This window comes from Macrotis lagotis, chromosome 2 (assembly GCF_037893015.1).
Source record: "Macrotis lagotis isolate mMagLag1 chromosome 2, bilby.v1.9.chrom.fasta, whole genome shotgun sequence".
NCBI classification, from domain to species: Eukaryota; Metazoa; Chordata; class Mammalia; order Peramelemorphia; family Peramelidae; genus Macrotis; species Macrotis lagotis.
Window position 1 is genome coordinate 80,889,179 of NC_133659.1, and position 27,826 is coordinate 80,917,004.

At 35.8% G+C, this 27,826-nt stretch overlaps 1 protein-coding gene and 1 long non-coding RNA gene across 2 annotated transcripts in view; both read left to right on the plus strand.

The window, feature by feature from the left end:
* LOC141511071 (uncharacterized) overlaps positions 1–3,643 on the plus strand; it is a 48,751-nt gene extending 45,108 nt beyond the window's left edge. Inside the window, exon 3 of the long non-coding RNA XR_012475261.1 lies at positions 3,293–3,643. This is a non-coding gene — a long non-coding RNA (uncharacterized LOC141511071). The remainder of the gene's footprint in view (positions 1–3,292) is intronic.
* Positions 1–27,826, plus strand: part of HMCN1 (hemicentin 1) — an 814,916-nt gene that overhangs the window by 154,604 nt on the left and 632,486 nt on the right. The window lies entirely within an intron of this gene.

The following is a 27,826-nucleotide window of genomic DNA, read 5'->3' on the forward strand; positions in this document are numbered from 1 at the left end:
TTAAATATTTTTTAATTAAATTTAATTAAATATTTTATTTTTAATTTAATTTAATTTATTTAATTTATTTTTCCAGCTACATGTAGCAGTGATTTTCGACAATTTTTATTTTTGTAGGGTTTTGAGTTTTCCATCTTTCTCCCTCCCTTCTATCCCTCCCTCTGATAGAAAGCAATCTAAAATAGGCTATTCCACGAGCCACTCAGCTCCCATTTAAAGTGATGGACAACATAAAAGGGAATGGTCTGCCAATGATTTGCCATGTGACTTTTAATTATAATTTTACAGAGGATTTCAAAAGCCTTAAAGGACCTTAAAGCCTAGCTAATCTACTCCCCTCATATTACAGATGAAGCACAGAGAGGTTGTGATTTATTTAAGGTGAGATAGGTAATAAGCATGGAAGCCAGAATTTTAACTTAGATCTGCTGGTCTCATTTCCACTATTTTCCCCACCACTATCTTATAAAGTCATTTTTAATCATCAAGTTTCTATTTCATAAAGTTAGAGGGCAACCTTCACATGCTAGAAATGGGTTCCATTCTCCTCTAAATACACTCAAAACATACTCAATCCATGTTTTTCTCTCAGAAACAGGAAAATTAAAATAAATTTCTCATATAATGAGTTCCTTGAGAAGCAAGAAGCAGTCTTTTGCCTTTCTTTTTATCCTCAGGACCGAGTTAAAAAATTCTTGTTGGTTAACTGTGCCACCCCAAAGGCTGAATTCTAGCTTTGAATCTGCCAACGTCAGAGAATTCATTAAGTATTTTAGGTGCATACTGAGCAGTCTAGGAAATCCTAAAAATATTGGAAATAAAACTAGCTTGGTTTCCTTCCTTTCTGTGCAGAGTATTTTCCTTTTTATAGACTGGGAAAGCAGAGGCTACTTTGAGGGAATGAGAATGACAGCTTCTTCCTCTGCCGTCTACCATATTAGTGTCTGGATCCAATTGACTTCTGAGAGTTCTTGGAATGGGGTTAAAAATGGAAGGTGGGGGTTGAGACACAAACTGTATATAAGAGCCAGAACTGAATGTGGTAGTGAGAAAGGATCTTGATATTGGGGTCAGAAAGCCTTGGTTTGAATCGTATCTCTGCTCCCTCTGTGACCTTAAACAGGTCACATTCTCTACTAGTCTCACTTTCTTCATCTGCAAATAATGGAGGGGCTAGACAAAGTGATTTCAAAGTTCTAAATCTATAAATCTTTGAAAATGGTGGCAATACCAGATATAGGGTTCATTTACTTGATCTCTTTCTATGAATCTTGGAGGAATAGTCATCTTGTCACTTTTGCCAATCAGTTCAATTAATGGCATGGTTTTGGCTGCCTAGGATTCTCAGGGAGTCTTAATCTGCTACTTCAAATAAAGATGCCTGGCATGTTGTGGAAACCTGTACATTTACTGGGTAAATGCCAGAAAAGAGAAAAAGAGCTGACCATTTTACCCAGGACATGTCTCTTCTTTTCTTTGAGGGACCTGTGGCAACTGGGTAGGAGGGCTGCTCCCATTGTATTATTAGCAGTTTTACTCTTAGGGTGACATTCAGAGGACAAAATGGGACTATATAATGGTCATCTACTATGTTAACTGGAAATACACATTTCCCGGTTATTTGAGCCCCATGAAGTGTCTTTGCATTTGTTGCCTCTGATGAAATGAATGATCCCCAGGGCAGTCCCCTATTGAGAACCTGCTGAAGGCAGCTAAGGGCATTGTCAGAGTGTGGGTCTTGGGATCAGGAAGACACATGAGTTTGGGCCTTGTCTCCGATGCTAGCTTGGGAAAACCTGGGCAAGTCACATAACTTTTCTCAGCCTCAATTTTCTCATTTGCAAAATGGAGATAATTATAGACCCCACCTCATGGAGTTGTTGTAGGATCTCCCTGAATAATTTGAACAGCTAGTACATGTCTAGTGCTTTAAAGGTTTTCAGAGCAATTTACATGTTAACTCATTTGATCCAAAATAAGTAGGGCCACTTATTTTGGGCAAGCTTTGTCTTCAGCAACTTATTCCTATCCCTCTCTTCATCATACATACATACATACATGCATGCATGCATGCATACATATGTGTGTCTCTCTACCATACTTACATATGTGTATAGTAAATTGGAGGTAATTCAAAAGGAAGGCAATGGAGATGGAAGTAGGTGTTCATTAAAGTGTAAATCTGAGGTTCCATCTGATCTCACATTGCCTGCCTACTAAGAACATTTGATTTGTAGGTCTTACTCTCTGAGCCATTGTTTCAATTTTAAGAAAGGTTAGCATGACCATTATAATTTCGATGATGTAATTACAGCTCAATTCTTATGACTCCAGGAAGTCTGGGCATCGCCCTAAAGAATGCGATTTGAAGATCTTTTCTTTCTTTCTTTCTTTCTTTCTTTCTTTCTTTCTTTCTTTCTTTCTTTCTTTCTTTCTTTCTTTCTTTTCTTAATCTCTCTCTCTCTCTTTTCCTTCCTTCCTCCTTTTCTTCCTTCCCTCCCTTCCTCCCTCCCTTCCTCCCTTCCTTCCTTCCTTCCTTCCTTCCTTCCTTCCTTCCTTCCTTCCTTCCTTCTTTCCTTCCTCCTCCAACACTCTCCCTTGCTAACATTCCAGAGGGGAGTTAAACTTATAACGTTATACTGAGTACATTTCTCTGAAGCATGTCTATCATTTTACAGATGCTATCCTATTAGTCCATTCATGATCTCTCTCATCAAGAACAGGAGTATTTCCATTTTCCTGAGGGAAAAATTGATATATGGCAAAACAATGATACCTAAGAGGTGGAGTAATCAAAGAGATAAGAGAAACAAAATAATCTCCCAACTTTCATGCCCTAGTCAAATATTTGCTTTTAAATACAAATGATTATAGTAACTTTCAGATTTTTCTAAGCTCTCTAAAAATGATTATTCAATCTCCATGGACATTCCTGCTCCCAATATAAATTTGAATGCCGTCTACCAAATGACTGGGTTATAAACGAATAATAGAGAGACTTTGTTTTCTACTTGAATTCAGCTTTTATTTGTGTTTTTATATACTTCAAGTTAGTGAAAATGAAATGCCAGATAAAAATCATTTTCTACAAGAAATAATAGCTTTCACCTCATCTTTGGCATTTTGGACTGCCCGTGCTTTTAAAATTTTTATATAGTGTGACTGGAATGGTCATTTGTTTTGCATTTTCAATACCAGCCTCTCAGCATCAGTCCAGCCAGGATACCTGAAAATGATCGTTGCGTACTGCTCAGTAACTGTTTGGATATTTTATCTCATGGTTCACTTCTAGCTAGTTCTACAAAGCGGGGCATTCTGTGCCAGATTCTGCAGCGGTTCAAATGTTTTGAAGTGCTCTGGAAACCAAACAAACCCTGGCAAAGAAAGGAGGAAGAAGTTCAAGCTGCCTGCCCGTGGCTATGGTTGCCAAGGAGATCACTTCCTTGTGCAGGATTAGACACCAGCCTTGCTTCTCTCAGGACTGCAACAACCCACCTCACAGGGAGGGGGAATGGACAAATTAAATCAAACACAGACCCATTGGATGCTGAATTCTAAAATGCTGAAATAAAGCCTTTACTTCTCTCTCTTGTCCTCTCTCCGCTTTTGTTTCTTCAGAGTAGGAATGGAAATAGGTTTAGTTTTGTTGTCTGTTACTGAGGAAATGGCACTGTATACTTTTTGTGGTTTCCAAATTACTACAATATTCTACAGAACAATATATGAAACCTTAGCCAAACTGAAGCACAGGAGAAAGTTTGGAGCCACCATCCCAGAGCATGTTGGATAAAATTACAGAAGTTCTGACTAAACACATATTCCTATATCCTTTACTCCATGTTCAGATACTCTTGGGAGATGGAATTTCAAGCAGTTTTAATAATGGACTCAATCTGGTCTTTCTTCAAAAACAGTTCATGTCTAAATGTCATCTAGGGAGTGTTCAAATTTCTAGGAATTTAGGACCTTCTTGAAGCTTTATTTTTTTTTCCCTTCTTGAGTCTTAAGAATAGAAAGTTAACTTTGAAATTTTTTTCTTTCTTCTTCCACCCTCCCCCCCTTGAAAAATTATGGGTTTCTGTCCTGCCATACCCATTTTAGTCATCTGCATTTGTCATACATGTTAATGCGATTAAATGATGGAAATTCCTTAGAATATAATTCATGGCACCATCACACTAACCATGTATTCTTTACCTTTTTTTGTGTGTATGATGGAACCCCTGGAAATCTAGCGCAGCCTATGGACCATTTTTCAGAGTAATATTTTTAAATGGAGAAAATGCATAGAATCACAAAAAGGAAACCACTTATAGTCAAATAGTTATAAAAATATTGAAAAATAAAACAAAACAAAATTATATCCCTAGACTCCAGGTTAAGAAAATTTGTGCTAATCTTGGGAAATCTCCTTTCCCAAGGCTTCTGCTTGTTTAATCTTTGACTTTCCTTAACCTGTGACCATGAGAGATTTCTCTTTCTATTTCTGAACCATTGTTTCTGAAAGGGAGTCTACTTCAGTTGGTTGCTGCTTGCATCACTGAGGCAGGAGATTTGTATCCTGGAAGCATGTCCTCCATACCCTATAAGACTATCCATGTAATCAGTGACCAATGTCAGAGTTCCTCTGTCATTCTTTTTTTTTTTTAGTTTTTTTGCAAGGCAAATAGGGTTAAGTGACTTGACCAAGGCCACACAGCTAGGTAATTATTAAGTGTCTGAGACCGGATTTGAATGCAGGTACTCCTGACTCCAGGGCCCGTGCTTTATCCACTAAGCCACCTAGCCGCCCCTCTCTGTCATTCTCATGCTCCCTCCTGCTCTTGCCAACACTGAAAGACCATTTCATCAGAAGGTGGTAGTATAAGCAACAACAAACTTAATTCTGCCAATTTCTTAGAGATTGTAATATCTTCTTGGCCCCCTACTTCATGACCTTAGGGAATTCTTCTTAGTGGCTTTTTTTGTAGTCTTCCTGACCCCTCCTTTCCTGTCTTCTGGACAGTCCTTGAACTATCCTGTTGTATATGAATCTCTTAAGGCTGCCAGATCCTAGACACAGGATTCCCTGCTAAGAAGTCCTTTATGCTCTCATTGAAACTGTTTCTGAATTCTTTCCCCTAGTTCTTCCATTTCATAGAACAATAAGACTTATTAATTGGAATTCATTTAAAGATGCAGAGACTTCTTTCTGTCTCTTTAAACATGGAGGAATCTACATCCTGCTTGAATTGACTTGAAAACCCGACATTAAAGTGCTGATAATGCCTCAGGGAGCATCCGTCCTTGCTTTCAAAGGTCCAGTTTAGCCTTTGGCTTTAGCATTTTGGACGGATGCCTGGTTGGATTCACCTTGTATATGCTTTGAAACAAGAACCAAATCACTTCTACTACTGCTACTGGAAAGGGTAGGATAATGATTAAAACATCTCAAACTAAAATTATCTTCCCTGGCCACTGTGACTTCTCTTCTTGGGCTGTATCCCCATGTTAGAATGCAAATTCTTAAGACAAGGGACTGTCTCACTTTTATATTTGTGTGTTCAGCACCTAGAAAACTTCCTGGCTCATAGCAGGGAGTGAATTTTTTTTAAATCCTTTTGCATTCAGTTTTTCACCATTTATGAAGCACCTTATGAAGGCTATGCTATTGTACTAAGTATTGGGAATTCAATAATGGGCACATTGTATCTTTGCTTTCAAGAAGCTTATGAATTAAGGGCAGAGACAAGTTGCAAGCAATAGCATATAAACAAGTTATGGATAGGAAAATTTGGAGACAATCTCAAAGGGAAGACTTGAAAGTAGTTTCCAACACAGGCATCTAGGTATCCATAGAGTTGGATCCGAATTCAGGAAAAACCAAATTTAAATCAACCTCAGACTTACTGACTGTGTAATATCTACTAGCAAGTCACTTAACCTATCTCAGATTCAGTTTCTTCAGGTATAAAATGCTTACCTCCCACAGATGCCATGAGGACAAAGTGAGGTAACATGTATGAAGCACTTTGTCACCTTAAAGTATTATGTAATGCTAGCTGCTATCACAATATCCACAGTACTTGGAGATGCCATGTGCCTCTGATTATTGGTTGAATGAACTAGGGAGTCTGGAGAAGAGAAAACTTTGGTGATGATGATGAATATGATGACTGTTGTCAAATATTTATTTAGTGGTTTTCAACCAATGGTTGTACAGCCTTTTTGCAGCAGAATGGTGGTGGTGGTGGGGGGAGATTCTGGTTTAGCTATGCTTTTGACTAGAAGGTATTCAAGGTCTCTTCCAACTCCAAGATTCTAATCTCTAACCAATATGGAGACTTCCTGAAGGGACCCAAGCTAAATAATGCCTTTTTGCAGTTTTTAAAGCTGTTTGGTCAAGCTTGTAATTGACTCTATCGGACCTTCAGCATTAGAGAGCAGTCTCCATATTGGTACTGTGGTCAGAGTTCCCATGACCTTTGAAAATGTTACATCCAAAAAAGTTGGGAATATCTTGGTGCTGTTGGACTGTGTGTTGTAATAGAAGCATCATCACCAAACTTTTTGATTCCCTCTGTGTTTGATGCTATGAATATCTCAGCAGGATGACGTGAAAAAAAATACTTCCCTTCAAACATGAAAAACATAATGAAACAGATATACTAGGGACCATACAGGAACACCAGTTCTTTCACACAAGTATTGCTCATTCAATCATTAAACGAGCAAGTATAAAACATATTGACTTTGTCCCAATCATAATAGTAAGTGCTAGGGATATAACCCTCCCCCATAAAAAACAAGGTCCCTGTCCTCAAAGAGTTCATATTCTAATGGAGGAGACAACATGCAAATAACTATGTGCACACAAAATACATATTGTGTGAATGGAAAGCGATCCCGGGTGGGAAAGCACTAACAATGGAGAGATGAGTGGGTGGTATAAATTGGAGATAGCCTCCTAGGGAAGGAATAAGGATTGAGGAAACTGGAAAGGCCTTTTGCAGAGGGTAGAGATGAAGATGAAACTTGAAGAAGCCAGAAGGTAGAGATGATATAGAAAAGCATTCTGAACATGGGAGACAGTAAGGGACAGTACCCAAAATTGGAGATGGAGTGTTTAGTTTAAGAAACAGTAAAAAAAATGTTATTGGATCCCAAAGAACATAGGAGAGGGGGATGGTGTATGATGGAAGATGATTAGAAAGGTTAAAAAAGGGGGTTATTATGAAGAAATTTAAAGGCCAATTAGAAAAATTATATTTGATCTTGGAGATATTGGGGACCCATTGTACTAAGAAATATACCAAGTAATGGGATGATATGGCCAGAAGTCTGCTTTAGGAAAATCAATTTAACAAATGGAGGAAGAATTGATGTGGGGAGAGATAAGGAAGGAAGAATAACCATAAAACTACTGGAATAGTACAGAAATGAAGTCAAGGTCTTCTTTTGCATCTGGAGCTGTCTCCAGTCATTCTGATCCATATCTTGCCACTGGACCTAGATGACTCTGGACGAAAAATTGAGACTGGTGACAACCCAGATCCCCTCACTCAAATCCAGTTCATGTGCTTGTTTTGGCATCACCTCCCTGAATTATTTTGTATATATCTTGTTTTGCTTGTTTGTTTGCAATTATCCCCCCCCCAATGAGTTTCTTGAAAGCAGAGACTGTCTTTTGCCCCTTTTTGTATCCCTAGCTCTTAGCATAGTGACAATTAGTAGTAGTCAATAAATGTTTATTGACTGATTTATTCATGAAGGATTAGGTTCATAGCTTAACTGGGTTTCTGTAGAGTTCATTTCCCAGGTCCAAGTCCAAACTCCCCTCCAGCTTGAATCTCAGGTACTCTTCTACCCTCGTCTGTCTGAAAAACTCCAAGACACCATGGCTCAATGCCCCAGTCCAGGAGGATCATCTCTGATCCCTGAAATGGAGAACCCCTGGCTCATTTCTCAAAGCAAGGTATAAGAGGGAACACATAGTCAAGCTGGTCAAGTCTCTTCCTCCTCTCACTGGTTCAGTTCTTGGAATAGTAGGAGCACAGAAAAAAAGATAATGGACAAATTCAACTCTTAGAGTTTTAAAGAAGCAGGTAGTTAATCTAAGGAAGCTACCCCTCCTATATGTTGGAGCACATAGGGTTCTGGGTTATTTAAACAAGCAATCTGACACTTTACCTCAACAAACATGAAGTTTGCTTGTGGAAGAGGGTGTGGAAAGGGTTGTGACTTGTGAGTTATTGTTAAGAGGTTATCCAACCTTTCATGGAAAAGATATTGTGCAGTGTTATTCAGTCTTACAAGAAAACATGCTAGGTGAACCAAGGCAGCTGGTTGGCGTAGATGGTGTGTGTATGTGACCATTTTGTGCTTTGTTCAGTTGGGTGTCATTTGAGGTTTTTCACCAACAAAATTGCACATAAGGAAATGCAAAATTTGCATTATACTCAAAATGTTCCCTAATATATCAATCCCATTGGAGCAAATTTGCATTTTCAAAACAAGCGTTATTAGCAGAGCTAACTATACACAGTAGCCACTTAGGAGGAGATATTTTAAAAGAAACTAGAGCTGGTGGGGGGGCCCTAAAATCACATCAGGGAAGCCAGCTGTGTTTAGAAGCTGTTAGAAACTTTCATGTGCTTCAGAAATTATCCCTGTGAATTAGTCATAGGAAGATACAACAAATTTCAGGTTTTTAAATTTTTGAGAGTTGTCCTGTATCCATATGGAAAACAAAAAGATGAAATTTGGTAGAATTTACTAGAATGATATTCTAACCTCTCTACCTAACTCATGTCCTGAGGTCTCACTGTGGAATGGACATGACCTTAAAAATCCAGAATTTTTAGCAGAATCTGTCGCTTTCTATTGTAAAGGCTTTGATTTGTCACTTGGCTATGGAATAATATAATAATGATAGCTAGTGTTTATATAACACTTTGCAAAACAATATACATATACTACTGTTTCAATCGATTATTACCTGTAAATAAGGTACAATCATCCACTTTTTACAGTCTAGGAAACTGAGTCTGAAAGAAGTTGAATGACTAGCCCAAGATCACATTAGTGAGTTTCTGAGGTAGGATTAAAGATCTGATCTTTGTGACTCTTGAGTCTTCACATAACCTAGTGGAATATGATCTAAGGATCAGTCTAGTCAAGTTGGGAGAAATTTGAGGTGGTTAGTCATCTGGTGATGAATTTTTTTTGGCCACAAAAACTCATGGAATAGTCTACTAAGGTATTATGAGGTTATAGTCTGCATTGAAGAAGGGAGTAGCCATTTCAAACAAAAAAAAAAATCAAGGATTATTTGAAATAAGAATTTGCAACCATTCTTTATCCGATTGTTTTAATGCAAATATTTTACATTCAGTATTAGGTAGAGAAGTCATGTTATAGGTAAACATTATAATAGCCATATAAGTAGAATTCTTTCAATCATGTATAAAAATAGGGTTTGCAAAGAAATTGACAAGGTCTTGAATAAAGAAAATACATGAAGAATACAAATGACAAGCCACAGGTCAAGAGGATGTAAATAAGGGGGGGTGAACCTAGGAAATAAAATCTTGGGTTCTCTTTCTTTGCAAAGAATTTTCACCTTCTCTTTTTGTTCCATATTCTTCCCCCCCCCCATTTCAAACCTTGAATTATTCAACAGATAGTAAGCACTGATGAGGTTTGTTTGATGTTTCTTGGCTTTTAAAACTTAACTCCATAGTTTTTTTTTTAATTGAACACTTGCATACAAGGCATTATATTTCAAGGAGGGTGTAGGTTGGAGTCAGCTCAAACCAGTTTGGGAGAACTGATTGTTAAATTTTCAGTATGAGCAATCACAACACAGAAACAAATAAACACTACAAATCTTGAAATGGTTTATTGTTTTGATGGTTGTCTTAGAGGAAAGAAAGTTCTGCAGAAAATGTTAATGTAGATTAAATTTTAAATTGTGGCAGGTATACATTTTGTTTTGGAGAGTTTCCCTCTGCTGATTTCAAGTATTTTTGATAATCATAAACTTGGGAGTGACTTTTGAAGATCATTATTTCCATGTCTGCATTTGAGAAGCAAAATCTCAAATCCAGTCAGACCTTTATAGGGGAAAAAGGTCACAGACATTTCCCACAAATATTCCCAATATTTGAATAATGAGACATATATTTTGGTAATAATATGAAGAATGTAATTAAACCAACTCTAGATTATTCAGGAAATGTTTTGATATAGTTAACCTTGAGTCAGAAGAACTGTAAACCTATGCAATGAAAATTATGCAGAATTAAAGTTAGGTCAGTACTAATCACATTTTTGAACTGATCCAAAATTTATAGCCAATTTCTGCTTAAATGAAGGATGTCAGTTTAGTTTTCAGGTTCTCTGAGGATCTTCCAAAGTCATGTTCTATGTTACTGTTCAAGTTTCAGCACATGCAAAAGAAGTTCAAATTCTATGATTAACATAATGAATCTAGAGAAGGGTGGCTCCTAAAAGATTATTTAACCTGGCTCCCTTATTGCACAAATGAGTTAAATAAGATCCAAGAAAAGCAAGTGATTTGTCCAAGGTGATATATGTTACAGAGGTGGATCCAGACTCTTTATAGAGACAGCATTCTCACTTCTATTCTATGCCACCTTGTGCCTTCTAAAGGGAGGAAGAGACCTGGCATTTCCTCCTGGGCCATGCATTTCTGAGTAAGGCAAGCTTCATTCACAAATGGATTAAGTTACTATTACTTTTTTTGAATTAAAAAATACAAAGCCCCACCTACTCTTGACTTGCTGCCATGATACCACCTTCCTTAAAATTCACACTTCTAAGAGTGATAACAAATGGCAGACCATATTTTTAATATTCATGTTTGCTAGGAGAAAAGATCCTAAGAGAACTTTTTAGGGTGTTCACATGAGCACTTTTACATGGATTATTTTACATGAGTCACTTATTGTCTTTTTTTTTATGTTTTGTAAGGCAGTAAGGTTAAAGTGACTTGCCTGAGGTTGCACAGCTAAGCAATTGTTAGGTGTCTGAGGTCTGATTTGAACTCAGGTCCTCCTGACTCCAGGTCTGGTGTTCTATCCACTGAGTCACCTAGCTGCCTCTAACTTATTGCCATTTTGGAAGGCATAAGAGGCTTCATTTTACAGTGGGATGAAATGGGGACTGGTAAGTTTTTATGAATCATGGAGAGGAAGGAAGAGATGACAGTCAATCATGACATGCTCAAGTCTTGGGCAGCTAAAGTACCATGAGGACTCTGTAAAGGAAAGAAAAGACCCAGAGGAGTGTTGGAACCTGAAAGAAAGAAGGGAAGCCCTAAAACTTAGCTTGAATGGTGTTATTCTAGAGAGGGAACCCAAGGCAACAAACATTTATTAAATGTCTTATGTATTTAAGGCAAAAGTGCTAGGTGTTGGGGATAGGAAGACAATCAATAGATTTTATATTCTACCATGAGAATACAACTTGAAACTTATAAATGTAAATGATCATTTGGAGAGAGAGAGAGACAGACAGACAGGCAGGCAGGCAGGCAGGCAGATAGATAGTCAAAGACAGAGACACGGAGATAGAGACAGGGAGAGACAAGTGTCTTAGAATCTGATCCTTAAAGGAGAATGAGGATTCTCAGATAACTATTGAGGATGTTTTCTAGTTGTAGTGAGGTAGAGAGAGCTTGTGAGAAGCCACAGAGGAGGGCTGTGCAATGTTGGATCTGGGGAACAACATGCAAGTCAGTTTGTCTGGAATGTAGCATGTATGAGGGACAATTATGGTCAACAAACTTGGTAAGATGCAGTCAGACTAGAGGTCTTTATATGCTAAGATGGGGATTTTATATTTTATACTGAAGACAAAGTGGAGCCATTTATTGTCATTATTACTTTAAAAGTCTCTCTCTACTCCAATACATCTTCCACTCAGTTGCCAAAGTAATCGTCAAAAATCATAGATCTGACCAGGTCATAACTCTGCCCTTTAAGCTCCAGTGGCTTCCTATTATCTCCAAGAGCAAATATAAAAATTTCCTGTTTGTCTTTTAAAGCCCTTCATAACCCTACGCCTTCTGACCTTTCCAGTCTTCTTATACTTTCTATGCAACTCTATGTCCTTTGATATAGAGATTCTGACATTATTTCTGTTCTTCCCCTATGACCCCAACTCTCCATTCCCTTATTTCACGCTTTTTCTCTTGCTAAACCCCCAATACTTAGAACTCTCCCTTCTTGTCTCCTGGATCCCTACAAGTCTCAGCACAAACCTCATTTTCTGCAAGAAATTTTTTCCCAGTTTCCCTCAATACTAGTCCCATCCCTCTGAGATTATCTCCATTTTACCCTAACAACTCTTGCATCTTCATAGTTGCTTATATGGTAGCTTCCTCATTAGAATGTGAGTTCCTTCGGGGCAGGGACTGGTTTTGCCTTTTCTTGTATTCCCAATGCTTATCAGAGTTTCTGGGACATAGTAAGCATTTAAAAAATACTTCTTTAACTTGACAAGTCAGCAAATAAGAATAACTTTACCTCTTCTTTGCCTATGTTTATGCTTTGAATATCTTTCTCTTAGTGTTATCACTAGTACATTTAGAACCATGTCAAATTAAAGTAGATAAGAGGTCATCCTCAATCATCCATCCCCAATTCATCTGAGAATTTGAACTCCCAGAACAAGGCTATATTGCTCTATCTCATCTCAAGGCTTTAGGGATATGTTTGTAGGGCTGTGTGGTTCTTCTAGAGTCAGTGAAATATCCATTTTTTTTTTGCTACAAGCCTTTGATGACTAGGTGACTATGGCAAACAAAAGTATTGCTTTAGTCTAGTATCATTTTAGCCCTGGATTTCACAGCATAAAAACTTCAAGAGAATTAGCCATAGTATTAGGAGAGAGGGAGTCAGTCTTGCAATCAAGGTTTCAGACAGACCTTATTGACATATTCTTGACAATATGTGACTTTTTCAAAGCTCCAGGCAATTCTTGGAAACTCCAGGTTGAAGAGCAGGTGCCAACATGTATGGGGAGGGAGATTTTCCTTATTGGGAGTTCCCAATAGTGATAAAATCACCAATCTAGTAAAAAGGGATTATAAATTGGCATCAGGAATTTTCTTTTTGATATGATATTTACAAAAAAAATTATATCCTTTTAAGTTCTTCCTGGTAGTCAGTGAGCAGCCAGCTGCACATGATTGTTGTTTTATTAGGGTAGGCAACGATGATATGTCACAATTTTTAAGTAATTAAGAGCATTAGGATGCTATCTGATATTCAGATACATTCAGATCTCATGCTTTTATTTTCTATTAACTTGTTATGTTGTTGTATTTCCCCATAGAGTGTGTGGCAAAGCCAAACTCTGTTGCCTAGTTTCACCTACGGTTTCTTGCTCCATCTTTCCAGTTTTTGGAGATCACTGGCAACCTGGGTGAAAAGCATTCCCTTGAGATTGGAATTCATCAGTCCCTTCTAACTGATCATTAACTCTCTAGTAATGCTTCTAGAGAATTGGATAGCTATTGCTTAAATCAAAATGACATGGAAGTACTGTAAACCATAAACAGAGACTTCGTTCAAGTTTTTTTTTGTGAAAGAAATGTATTCTCAACATATTATAAAACATAGATAGGCAATTCTCAAATAATTGAGGAGATATAAATGTTTTATCTCCTAAGTCTATATTGCATAAGAGACTTTAGCTTTGGTACTTACAAATATTTTCTGGCGTTCAGGATATTTTAAAATTTTGTTTTGAAAAGTTATACATTGCTGTCTGCATGTGTTTTTCATCATTATTCTCAATGATATTAAAATGAGAAACAAGAGGTAGTAAGCAAACATGAATTAATCCTTAAGAGAGCAAAGCACATTTGGAATTACACCCAAAGGGCAATAAAAATGTTCATACCTTTTGATCCAGCAAGCAATCAAGAAAAAAGGGTAAAAACATCAATTGTACAAAAATATTCATAGCAGCTCTGTTTATGGTGGCAAAGAACTGGTAATTGAGTGAATGTCCATCAATTGGGGAATGGCTGAGCAAATTGTGGTATATGTACATTATGGAACACTATTGTTCTATTAGAAACCAAGAAGGATAGGAATTCAGAGAAGCCTGGAGGGATTTGCATTAACTGATGCTGAGTGAGATGAGCAGAACCAGAACATTGTGCACCCTAACAACAACGTGGGGGTGATGATCAACTTTAACGGACTTGCTCATTTCATCAGTGCAACAATCAGGGATAATTTTAGGATATCTGTGATAGAGAATCCCATATGTATCTAGAGAAAGAATTGTGGAGTTTAAACAAAGACCAAAGACAATTACCTTTAAAAAAAAGTTATCTTATTATGTGATTTTACTATTATCTCTTATATTTTATTTTTTCCTTAAGGATATGATTTCTCTCTCAACACATTCAATTTTGATCAATGACTATCAGACTGCTTTCTGTAGGGGGTGGGGGGAGGAAAGAGAGATTAGGGGAAAATTGTAAAATTAATTTAAAGAGAGAGAGAGAGAGAGAGAGAGAGAGAGAGAGAGAGAGAGCGAGAGCAGGTCACTCTTTCTAAATACAAGTTGTAGTATCAGCTCACAGGAGGGCAGCTACATAGCTCAATGAATACAATACCAGGGCTGGAATCAGGAAGACTTATCTTCCTAGGTTCAAATCTGGCTTCAGATGGTTACTGACTGTGTGACCCTGGGCAAGTCACTTAACTCTACTTGCCTCAGCTCCTTTGGGAGTAATAGCATCTATTTTCCAGGGTTGTTATGAATCTCAAGTTTGATAATATTTGTAAAACATAAGAACAGTGCCGAGCATGTCCTAGGGATTACATAAATATTTATTCCCTTCCCCTTTCATAGTTATCTGTATATGTGATATACTAAAGAATGGACTAACACAAAGCTGGTTGAGGAGAGCCAATTGTTAAATTTTCTTTTTTTCCTTTTTTTCCTTTTTTTCAATTGTTAAATTTTCACTGTGAGTATATATATACATCCAAAGCTGGTAAATGTCACAAAGCAGAGCTTGCTTTTTGATTTTGTTGATTTCTAGCCTTAAGAAAGTTCTCTCTCCATTATAGGTTCAGGGAGTAGAGTCTCTAATTTGGGTCAAGAGTCAAGATTATAGGAATCTGGGAGTCCAAATCCAGACTGGGCGATACAGCCAGTAAATCATTATTGCCCCAAAAAGTAAGGAGCCCTTTGGGAGTTACCTTTGCTGTCCTATTCCTGGATTCATTTGGTAGTGATGCCACTTTGAGTTGTGAAATTGATGTTATCAATACTGTGAAGGAAAGAAGGTAAGTTATGGACCTAGTTATTCATAGTTTGAAGGGATTATACCTTGGAAGTATTAGGGGAAATATTTGTATATTTGTTCTTGCTCTGTTATAGTCATCCATAGTTAAGTGATTTAATGGAATTGGGGTGTTAGTTACTGGCCGAATAATAAATGGAGTGAGCATAGCCAATGGGACCTTGAACCAATGTCAGAGAAAAGAGATACCCTGACTCCTTTGGAGTTTTTGAGAAACCTTAAAAAGGACAGGCTTGGCCCTGAATGAAAGGGAGAAGAATGAATACATAACACAGCTAACATTTATATACACTCTCTTCCTATCAATATGAGCTCATTCAGTCTTAACAACCCAACTATTATTACAAATTATAACAAATATAACAAAAATTGTCAATTTTGCAGATGGAGAATTAAAGGTGTAGAGCTATTTAAGTCACCTACTTGAGGTCATAAGGAACGGAGGGAGTTTTGACTTGAATTTTCTCCAGACTCCAAGGTCAGTATTCTTTCCACACAACCAAGTTTTTCATTCATTTCTCGGGTTCAATAAACATGGCTACTTTTATGAGCTGAATGCCATTGCCAAACTTATAAATAGTATAACTGTTTAGCATGACCAATAAGTCTCTCATCATTCCCCAAGGAAAGAACCCATTTGAAATTACTTTACACAATTTCTGTAGTTTATCGGCACATTCTTGTTTTCCACTCAGCTCTCAGCTTATTTCAGCAGTGACAATTTCTACCAGACAAACTTTTCAGACTGGTTATAATTACAACAAACTTTATGGTTCATGCTTACCCCAAGGGGGGAACAAGTTTCAGAAAATGACCAAGCAGGCTAGCTCCCAGAATGAATTTCTGTAGGGGGACAAATCTTATTGAGGTTATAAAAAATAGTAAGTAGAGATGTTAAACTTTGAATTTTCATCTTTTGCCAAAGAAAGTGACTTTTAAGGTACTTTTTGATTTTGCACATCAAAGATTTAGGTCAGGTCTGCATTTCTTTGAAATGCAGCTTAGAAATTATAGCTATTTTCTGGAAAGGAAGGTCTCTGAACTATTTTTTTTTAACTCTGCCAATGAATATTTTTCAGTCTTTTTTTTATGACCTTGCTTGGCTCTTGGTACTGTATCATTTCCCAGGAGACTGAATTTCCAGTTTGCACTTTTTATCTATTGACCCATGTGATGTGGCCCCATGTAGACAGTAAATTCCTAGAAGGCAGGAACCATGAAGGCTTATCACTTTGTATTATTAGGTAATGTGTTGGGACTTTCAAAAATGCAATTTAGGAAGAAGAGAATTTAATTTTCCTCTTTTTGACTTAGTTTTTCCATTTGTGATAGAAGAACCACAATGACCATTTATCTTCCAGAATAACAATAAAAATGATACTGATGATGATGGTGATGATAATGATAATAATAACTAACATTTATACAATGTTTATTATGTCCCAGGTGATGAACTAAGCACTTTGCAAATATTTTCTTGATCTTTTTTCAACATCCCTGGGAGATAGGAACTATTAATCCCATTTTACAGATGAGTAATATGAGGAAAAAAGAAGTTAAATGATTTACTCAGGGTCAAACAGACCAAATTATAATTCAAGTCTTCCTGACTCCAGGGCTAGCTCTCTAACCATTGTACCTCCTCTATGTCTAATTTTATGTCTTGATCTCAGAGGCATTGGTAGAAGGGGCCTTAGGTATACTACAACTTACAATTGAACAACTCTCCTCCCAAACAGTGTGAAGACTTCCAGGGTAAAGCCCACACTCTCTTCCAAGACAGTCTTCATTTTGCTCTAGCTCTAATTGTTAGGTGATCTGACTCTCTACAGTTACCACCTGTAACTATAAACTCTGCCTTCTAGGATAAAGGGGAAAAAAATAAGACTTTTTTTGACAAGGCAGCATTTAAAATAAATATTTGAAAGCAATCATCACCCTTAAAGAAGGAAAATCTCCTCCAAGTTTTCTGTTCTCTAGGCTAAATATGGTCACCTCCTTCAGCTGATCATCACATAGCATATTCTTCAGTTCCCTCAACATCTAGTTCACTTTTCTCTGGACATGGTCCAGTCTTTCTCCTTAAAATGGAATGTTCTGAACTGAACATAATGTTTCAGATATGGTCTGACCAAAGCAGACTGAGAAAGACTCTCACCTCCTTTGTTTTCAATACTGTATCTCTCTCCATACAGCCTAAATATGCATTTGGGTTTTTTTTTTGGGGGGGGGGGAGGGAATGGCTATTCTGTGTTGGGATTGAAGAATTAAGGTAAATGAAAATGCTATGAACTTTATTGGATCCAAAGTTTTGTTGGTTCTGGGCAATTCTACTTTTTAAACTTTCTTTTAAGGTTCTTTTTACATGCTTTGTTTTACTTGAAAAACATTTCCTTTCTAATCCTCTCATCTTCTAACCAAGAATTCTTTTTCAGTAAAGTAACACATTTAAGTAAAACTAACAACTAAGTGACCTTGTCTGAAAAGGGTATGTGACATTCCATATTCATTGCATTTTTAATAAAAATCTATCTCCTCTCTTTTCATCCTCCATTATTAGAAAAAGAGACAAAAGGAAAAGAAAATTTTAAAACAAATAGGCATTGTCAAGCTAAACAAATTCCCTCATCAGTTAGATACAAAAATATATGTGTCTTCTGTGTCATGAATCTGTTATCTTTGTCAGAGGTTGGTCTCCTGAATGTTTCATCACTGGTTCTCTGGTATCATGGATGATAACTGTATTGATCATAGTTTTTATGTTTTCAAACTTATTTGTCTTTAGAGTGTTTTTGTTGCATCTATTATTTCCCTCCTCATCAGCTCATATACCTTCAAAATTATTCATTTTTTAAATATTAATGTCATAGTATAAATTATTCTTCTGGTTCTGTACACTCTGCATCAGTTTATATGTTCTTTTGAAATAATTTATTGCCTCATTTCTTGTGTAATGTTTTTCATTTCTATTTGTATATTACAACTTTTTTTTAGCCATTACTCAGTTATTGGGCATACCTTTAGTTTCTTTTTTTTAACCCATCACAAAAGGGTTACTATATAATTGTGTATCTATAGGACTTTCCCTTCTTTGCTCTCTTTTGAGTAAATTTAGCTGTGAAAAGCTAGGTCAAAGGGAAAGCTCTGTTTAGTATATTGCCATGTATAATTCCAAATGGCTTTCCAGAAGGGTTATATCCATCTAAAGCTATGTGACCATTGCAACGATATGCTTGTTTTTCCTCTGTTAATCACTTTCCTTTTGTATCATCTATGTCACTTTGAAAGGTGTGAGGTGATATTCAGAATTGTTTTAATTTGTATTTCTCTAATTAGTAGTGATTTGGGACATTTTTCCATTGAGCTATACATAGCCTACATTTCTCCTTAAAAGAACTACCTGTTATATATTAGAATATTTGTCAATTGGTGCATGGATCTTATTCTTATAAATTTGAGTCAATGCCAAAAATTTTGTGATTATGTAGTTCATATATATATATATATATATATATATATATACACATATATATATATACACATATATATATATATATATTATAATCTTGGTTAGCAGATCAAGTATTTTATTCCATACAGTATTTTATACATTCTCTAGTTAGTTTAAATGGAATTTCTCTTTATAGTTCTTCATTTAGATTTTTATTAATATTATGTAGAAATGCTGATAATTTGTGTGGGTTTATTTTTTTGTCCTACAAATTCACTGAAGCTAATTCTTGATTCAATCAGTTTTAAGGTTGGTTTTTAGAAGGATTTTTTAAGCATACCATCATATCATCTGCAAATAGGGAAAATTTTGTTTTTCTTTACAATGCATATTCACTTGATTTCTTGTTTTATTGCTATTGTAATAACACTATGTCAAATATAAGTGGTGACAATTGACATCTTTGTTTTCACTCAATTTTGTTGAAACAGGTTCTAGTTTATTTTCATGATATATTTATAATATCCATATGTATATAAATATATAATATATAATATCCATATATATGTAAACTCCTGATTTTAGATATATATATACTATTCATAATTTTAAGGAAAGAACTATTTTTTCTATGTTTTATAGAATTTTTTGACAGAAATGTATGTTTTATGAAAAAATTTTTCTGAATCTCTTGATATGATCATTTGTTTTTTGTGGATTTTGTTATTACTATGATTAATTTGTTAATTTTCCAAATGTTAAATCAATGTTCCATTCTTAACATAAATCCAGTCTGATAATAGCATATAATCTTTGTAATAAGCTCTTTTAGCTTTTTTTGCTAGTATTTTACTTATTATTTTGCACATTATTATTAATATGTATTTTATTTATGCATTGAAATTCAGCCAATATTTTTATTTATAGTTTCTTTTTCTGTTTTGACTCTCCCTAGTTGGCAAGATGCCTTGTTTTGCTGTTTTTGTGCAGTGTTTATATAATATTAGTATTAATTTTTCTTTGAATATTTGATAAAATTCACTTGTGAATCCATCTGGACTTGAATTTTTTTAGAAATTCATTTATGTCTTTAATTTATTTCTTGAAATTAGGTTGTTTAAATGATCTATTTCTTGTTCTCTTGATTTGCATATTTTTGTTTTTTTAAAATATTCCTTTATTTGTCAGTTTTATCATAAGGGAAGGGAATAAGCATTTATATAGCACCTACTATATGCCTGTACTATTCTGTATATATACTATGCTATACAAATATAATCCTATTTGATGCTCACAACATTCATGAGAAGTAGATACTGTTTTTATGCCTTTTACTAATTGTGGAAACTGAGGAAAGAAGAGATTAAATGACTTCCTCAGTGCCTTATTATGGAGTATTTGAACCTATATTTATACTCAGATCTTCCTGATTCCAGGTCCAACACTCTATGCACTCTAATACTCAGCTGCCTCAGGGGAAAAATAATTTGTAATGATATCCTTTAATTCATGTTCTTTTACTGTGAATTTTTTTTTATTTTTGACCCTAATAACTTGATTTTCTTTCTTTCTTTTTTTTTTTTAAATTAAATCAGCTAATGGCCTATCTGGACAGCCAGTTGGTACAGTGGATGAGGTGCTAGACTTGGAGTCAGGAAGATTCATGTCCAGCAGTTCAAATCAAATGGTCTCATGCACTTACTATGTTTACCTGGTCAAGTCACTTAACTCTATTTATCTCACTTTCTTATCTGTAAAATGAGTTGGAATAGGAAATGCCAAACCACTTCAGTATCTGTATCAAGAAAATCCCAGATGGGGTCATGAACAGGCACAACCAAAACGACTCAACAACAAAAATTGCCTGTTCTATTGTGTTAAAAGACCCAACAGATCTTGGCTTTATTAATTAATTCAGGATTTTTTTGTGTTTTTGCTTGTTCATGTCTTGTATTTTCAAGATTTTTATTTTGGTATTTAATGAATGTTTTTGATTTGTTGCTTTTCTCATAAGTTGTTCTCATTTCAATGATCTGTTGACTCTCTTTTTTGTCAATAAAAGTTTTTAGAGATAACAGTATTTTTTGACTGCCTCCCAGAATTTTGATATCAGTTGCCTCATTATTGCCATAACCTTTAATGAAATTCTATATAATATGTTTTTGACTCACCAATTTTGAGGGAATTACATTATTTAAATTCAGATTGATTTATACTTTTTCAGTGGTCCTATAATAATTGTTTTATTGAATTGTGGTCAGTAATGTATATATATATATACACATATATATATATATATATGATATTTCTATTATTTTACATTTGTTTGAGTTTTTTATGTCTTATGACTTGATCAATTTTTGTAAAAGTTCCACATGCAGGTGAAAATACATATACTCTTTTCTATTTCCATACAATAACCACCAAAAGTCTATTATATATAAATTTTCTAAAAATATGCATAAATACTCAATTTCCTTCTTTTATTTATGGTTGATAGTATAAATTTAGATCACTTACTGTTATATTTTTTATTTCTCCTTGTAATTCATTCACTTATTCAAGTATTTTTGAAGCTATACTATTGGGTGCATTTGTGTCAAGTACTGAAACCAATTAATTGTGGTAGCAAAATTCATTTTCTCTTTTGTCCATTTTTTTTATTGCCTTATCTTAAGGGCTATCCTTAATTTGCTCCACCCTCTTATTTTAACTCTGAATTTTAATGCTTCAAGTATTTCTTATAAACAATATATTGTTGGAGTTTACTTTCTAATCCATTCCACTAATTTCTTCCACTGATGGGTGAGATCATCCCATTTACAATTTCAGTTATAATTGTTGTTTATTTTCCTTCATTCCATTCACTTATACTTGCTTTCTTCTTTGCTCCTTGCTCCCTATTAATTTTGCTCCTCTTTTTTTCTTTTAACCTTTTCACAATTCCTTCTCCAACTTAGAATTTGTTTTGCTTATGTCTAATTCCACTTTGAATCTACCCTTTTCCTTCCCCCTTTTCTCTTCTTCCATTTCCTGTTTATATTCCTATTAAGCAAAACATATTTCTATATCAAACTCTTGTGTTTGTTGTTCCAATCTATTTTTTTGTGTTTTTTTTTTTGTTTTTAGTTTTCTAGGTTTTTGCAAGGCAAATGGGGTTAAGTGGCTTGCCCAAGGCCACACAGCTAGGTAATTATTAAGTGTCTGAGACCAGATTTGAACCCAGGTACTCCTGACTCCAAGGCCAGTGCTTTATCCACTGCGCCACCTAGCCACCCCTGTTCCAATCTCCTTTGACCAGTTTAAATGAAAGTCCATTTTAAGTAATAACTGCTCCTCATTCCTTCCATATTTGTATATAGGTCTAATTATACACCCCAATTAAGTTCATTGATAAAGTCCTATTCCATTTGCTCCCATTTCCCCTAATATGGTCTTCTCTCACCTTTTCTTTTTTCTTACAGCATCCTCAAAATTTAACACAACTATTTATAGTTCTTCTGAGTTGTTTATATAAAGGCCATATAAGTATTAAAATGAAAATTTTTGTAGCATCAGATACTTGAGATTCCTTAAATGCTTCAAATTTCCCACATATGATCAAACCTGCTCTTCTCTTTCTTAATTTTTGAACCAGTCCATTGTCCATCAGCTGAATCAGTCCAAGACATATATTGTTTGGTGTCCTTCAACCTGAAGTTCATTTTCAGAACCATGGAACTATCAGACTTAATATTGAAAGGGAATTTAGAGATTGCCTTGTCTAAATTTCTCATTTTGCAGATGATGACAATGAGACACAGAGAAAGTAATTAACATGCCCAAACTTAGAATATGAACTCATCTTCTGACTCCAGATTCAGTGTTCTTTCTATTATACCTGCATACACATCATAGTTTGATCATTACTTTTTAATCTACTTGCTTTTTCTTTGTTATATATTGCATTGAACTCACCTTTTTCTTAGCACTTTATATATTTCAAAGGACTTTCACATATCTTACTCTGTTTTGAGTTTCACAATGATCCTGGTACATAGGAAGATAGGTAGAGATAAAATTGCTACTTTTCAAATGAAGTAGATTAGTATCTTGGAAAGAATTCTTAGCCAGAAATTAAGACACCTGGATTCTAGTTCTGGTTCTGACACTAATTAATTAGCTGCCTCATTTAATAAAAGAAAGGTCAGACATAAATTCAATTCTTCCATTTCTAGAATCTATAATCTAGTATCTTTTCTAGCCCTACAAGTTTAGACAAATGGCCCAATGATGTGAATTATTTAAAGTCAAAGAACAGATTTCTCAATTTCTAAGGCTTTTCAATTTTTCTATGGTCAGGTATCAACTTGGTGAAATTGAAGAAAGATAAATATTTTTGGAATAGGTATTGTGATTTTGATAGAAAATCAGAGGTTTTTCAGGACCTAGTGTTTCTCTAAGAAGCTGCCTAGAGATATCCCATCTTCTTGCCTCATATCTCCACCTACTTTGGTGGAATATTCATTCTATCTCTCATACATCTCCCATTCCATCTTTAATTGCCCTTCCAACTCTCTTATATCAGAAGGGGCAGATTAGTTAGATGTACTTGAGTAAGAACCCATTCCTCCTTATAAATTTTCTGGTCCTTTTTGGAAGCAGGACATAACTATTGTTTGTAAAATTTTCAATATTCTACACTAAATAAGGACCAAGGGCTGTCAGGTGTATTTTGCCTAGATTGTGGATACTTTTGCTTTTTCTGCTAAGTCTGAGGAATGCTACACCTAAGGATAATAAAACATCTGCATATAGGACTCGTTTAGGTAGATATTGGGTGTTACTGATCCCAATATATCCTTGCTCATCTTTTTTTGCCCCATTCTTCATATATCTTCAACCACCTACTAATGTTAAGCTTACTTTTTCTTTGGTTATTTCCTAAAACACTCAACTGGACTGAGTCAAGTTATTAAATTTAATAGCTCTTACTGCAAGGGCTTAGACTTGAGCTAAAAATAAATTAACTTTACAAGTGCAAGGAGAATGGGCTATGAGGAAGACAAAGCTTAAGATTAGATTGGGCAATCATTTTGGAATGCACAGTAGGTTATGAAAGCTGGGGAAAATATGGAAAGATGGGAAGTTCAAGAACACCTAAAGTCTAATTGTGCTCACTGTGTGGGGAAAGAAGATCATATACATACAGAACCTCAAAACAAAATTTTTGTTGAATTTCAGTGGATTCTATTGGGCCAGGTAGAGGAAGAGAATTGGTGCCCATATAGTTAGAGACTTGTAGGTTCCTGGTGCTAGTGAGAATTACTTATGAAAATCTGTGAGGGGGGTAGCTAGGTGGCACAGTGGATTGCACACTGGACCTGGAATCAGGAGGATCTGAGTTCAAATCCAGCCTCAGACACTTAAAAATTGCCTAGCTATGTGACCTTAGGCAAGTCACTTAATCCCATTGCCTTAAATAAATAAAAAAATTTAAAAAAGAAAGTCTGTGAGGGTGGGTTGGGTTGACCATAGTGTCTGTCATGCTCTAACTTAGAAGCACTTTGCTTGAACAGGCTATGGTGGTCATTTTATTACTGCCTAGATTGTTCTCTATTCTGAAATTCCCCAAGATAAGTTTTAATTGTTAGGTTGTCATTCCTCTATTTTTTGTTTTCTTTCTTGTCTACCCACTACCACTGTCTCAGACTCCTGAGAAGGAAAGAGGGAACAAAACCTGACGGAGTGATGGTGCATGGACCTTGAAATCCTTGGCAAACCACTAATGAACCCAAGGGTATAATTTGAGGAATTGAGCAAGCACTAAGCTCCCACTGGAATTACACAAAACAAACCAAAAAACCCAACAATTTTTTGATGTTTTTATTTTTGTAACCATCACTTCTTTCCTTCTTTTCTTTCTTTGTTTCTTCCTTGCTTTCTCTCTCTCTTCCTCTCTTTCTCTTTCTTCCTCTCTTTCTCTCTCTTCTCTCTCTCTCTCTCTCTCTCTCTCTCTCTCTCTCTCTCTCTCTCTCTCTCTCTCTCTCCCTCTCAAATACTAAAACAAACACAAAAACCAACAGCAAAATCTCAAGTCATTTTCTTTGTATTTTGGATTCAACTCCTAGATTAAACTTGAGATCTTTAGAACATAACTTTTCTGTGGCGCCCCTTGGATTTGAAAAACTCTCTTTGTTTGGTCTGAGAGTCAAACTATCTCTGTTTCTCATTCTGAGATTAAGACAGGCTAGATTGTGTCTGTGGCTTGGTAGGGCCCTGGGGATCCAGTGTTTGTTTCTTTTTTAGTAGCTCTTAAGAGCTCCAGCTTCTCATATTCAAAAAGTTCTACAAAGGCACAAGTGCATTTGATGACATCATGCTATTTATTGAGGACTTTTGTTTGTGTTGTTATTCTTTCTTGTGCTTTAGGAGTATAAATGAATGTAAATATTGTCTGCCTAGAAGTGGATAGTTCTGCTGTAAAAAGATTTCTGAGACTTATGTTAGCAATTCTCTTCACTGTCCTAGTAATAAAATCTTTTGCTCTTAAACATTAGGGTTTTTGTTTGTTTGTTTTAGTTTTTGCAAGGCAATGGGGCTAACTGGCTTGCCCAAGGCCACACAGCTAGGTAATCATTAAGTGTCTGAGGCTGGATTTGAACTCAGGTACTCCTGACTCCAAGGCCAGTGCTCTATCCACTGCACCACCTAGCTGCCCCTAAACATTGTTTTTTTAAAATGCTTTTTATTGATATCTTTTGTTTTTACATCACCTTTATTTTTCCCAATATTCTTCCTCTTCTTAGAGAGTCATCCTGTATTTCAAAATATGTTTTTAAAGGCAGTGGGGTTAAGTGACTTGCCCCAGGTCACACAGCTAGGCAATTATTATGTGTCTGAGACCGGATTTGAACTCAGGTCCTCCCAACTTCAGGGTCACTACTCTATCCACTGTGCCACCTAGCTGCCCCTCAAAATATGTTTTTAAAAGAAAAATGGGAGGGAAAAATTGGCAAAACCAATCAATGCATTAAATAAAATCAGAAATTATGTGCAGTGTTCTATAGCCATACCTCCCACCTCTGCAAAGGAGTGGAGGGAAGCTGTCTTCTCATATCTCTTCTTTGGGGCCATGTTTGTTATGTAAACGAGAGGGGTATACAGAGGTTCCAGAAATGAAGAACTGATGGTCTCAATGTACTCTACCCTCCTCAGACTTCATTTGGAGTGTTGGGTTGTGTTCTGATAATTTATAAACAGAAGTGTCCAGAAGAAGGTAACCAGCATAATCAAGGACCTTGGGTGCATGTCATATGAGGATTAGGTGTAGAAACTGAGGAATGGTTAACTTGGAGAAGAAAAGATTTGGAATATATAGGATGACTATTTTCAGGCATCAAGATTTGCTCTGTTTGGTCTCACATGGCAGAATCAAGACCAATGGGTAGAAATTAAAAATAATTAGTTCCAAGTATGGAGAATAACCATGTATTACCATGTTCAAAGCCAGGAAGTGTAAATATAATTTCTCATTACTTAAATGTGAAAAAGAAAGGAGAGGAAAAATTTCCTAGCACTCACTATAAGTATACACATAACTATTCTAATCAGAGTCAGAAAGAATAAGTAGCCAGAAGGACCCTATTTAAAAACAACCCCTATCTCTTCCACAGTCCTATCTTCAATCTCATTAAAGGGTCAGTTGGATTTTTTAACAGCCTAGACCTCATCTTCCATGACTAAAATGCACTCCAGCTTCCCATTTGCCTTTTATGATGCCTTTATCTCCTTCAGAATTCAGCATTTATGATGAAAATGATGATGATGATGAAAACACCAGCATTTATATAGCTCTTTAAGGTTTGCAAAGTGTTTTGCAAATGTCTCAATTGATTCTTAGAACAAGCCTCAGAGATAGGTGGTATTAATCCTTATTTTATAGATGAGGAAACTGAGGCAGACAGCAGTAAAGTAACTTGCACAGAATCTTACAACAAAAAAAGTTTGAGATTGGATTTGACTCAGATCATCCTGAGATCAGGTTCAACAATCCATGCACCATGGAACCACCTAGTTGCCTCTACAGCTTATGTCTCCTACCTGAAACTTTTAGAAATGACCGTTTTTTAAAAGCTATCACTTGTTCATTCTATATGCAATCATGTGCATATTATCTCATATAGAATGCAACTTCGTTGAGGGCAGGGACTATTTCATTTTGCATTTGTATTCTAGCCCCATATATAGTCATGATTATGATGATGATGTTTGTCTTTAGTTCTTGAAGAAGACTAGCTGGTACATAGTAGGGGCTTAATAAATGCTTGCTGACAAATCACCCCCCCCTCAAATTCTATGAATGCTTTCCTCAAAAGATGACATTTCTTTCCCTTTGAATTTCACATTTTAATACAGAAGTCTCTGGAAAACATGGACAACCTACTAGGAAGTCCAGGTACCCCACTACTTAGTTAAAACACAACAGTTTTTTAAAAAGCTGTTATTTCCATAGTATTTCCAAAGATTCCCTAGCAATAGCAGCTTTAAAACAGTGATAGAAGGGGAAACTCCCTGACAATTAGAGCCATTATAAAATAGGCTATCTTGAAAGTTAAAAAGGGCTTTCTTAGAGCAGAACATAGCTTTCACAGAATTATAGAACAGCAAAATTTTTAAGAGTTAAATGGAACCATCTACCTGGAAAAGAATCTAGGCTTCAATATACTTAATAAGAACATATAGTCTTAGCTTGAAGACCTCCAATGAGGGGAAAATGATAATCTTTTAGTCCATTCTACTTTAGAATAGTTCCAATTATTGGGAGTTCAAGCCTAAAATGAACCTCTTGCCTATTACAATCTATCATTCTTGGTTTTGCCTCCTGGTACAAGCAGAGGGGGAGGAGGGAAGAGGATAAGCAGGGGACTTTACTAAGTGCTTTACAAATATCTGATGCTCACAACAAACCTGCTAAGAAGATGCTATGATTATTCCCTTTTCATAGTTGTGGAAACTGAAGAAAACAGAGATTAAGTGATTTGCCCAAGGTCACACAGCTA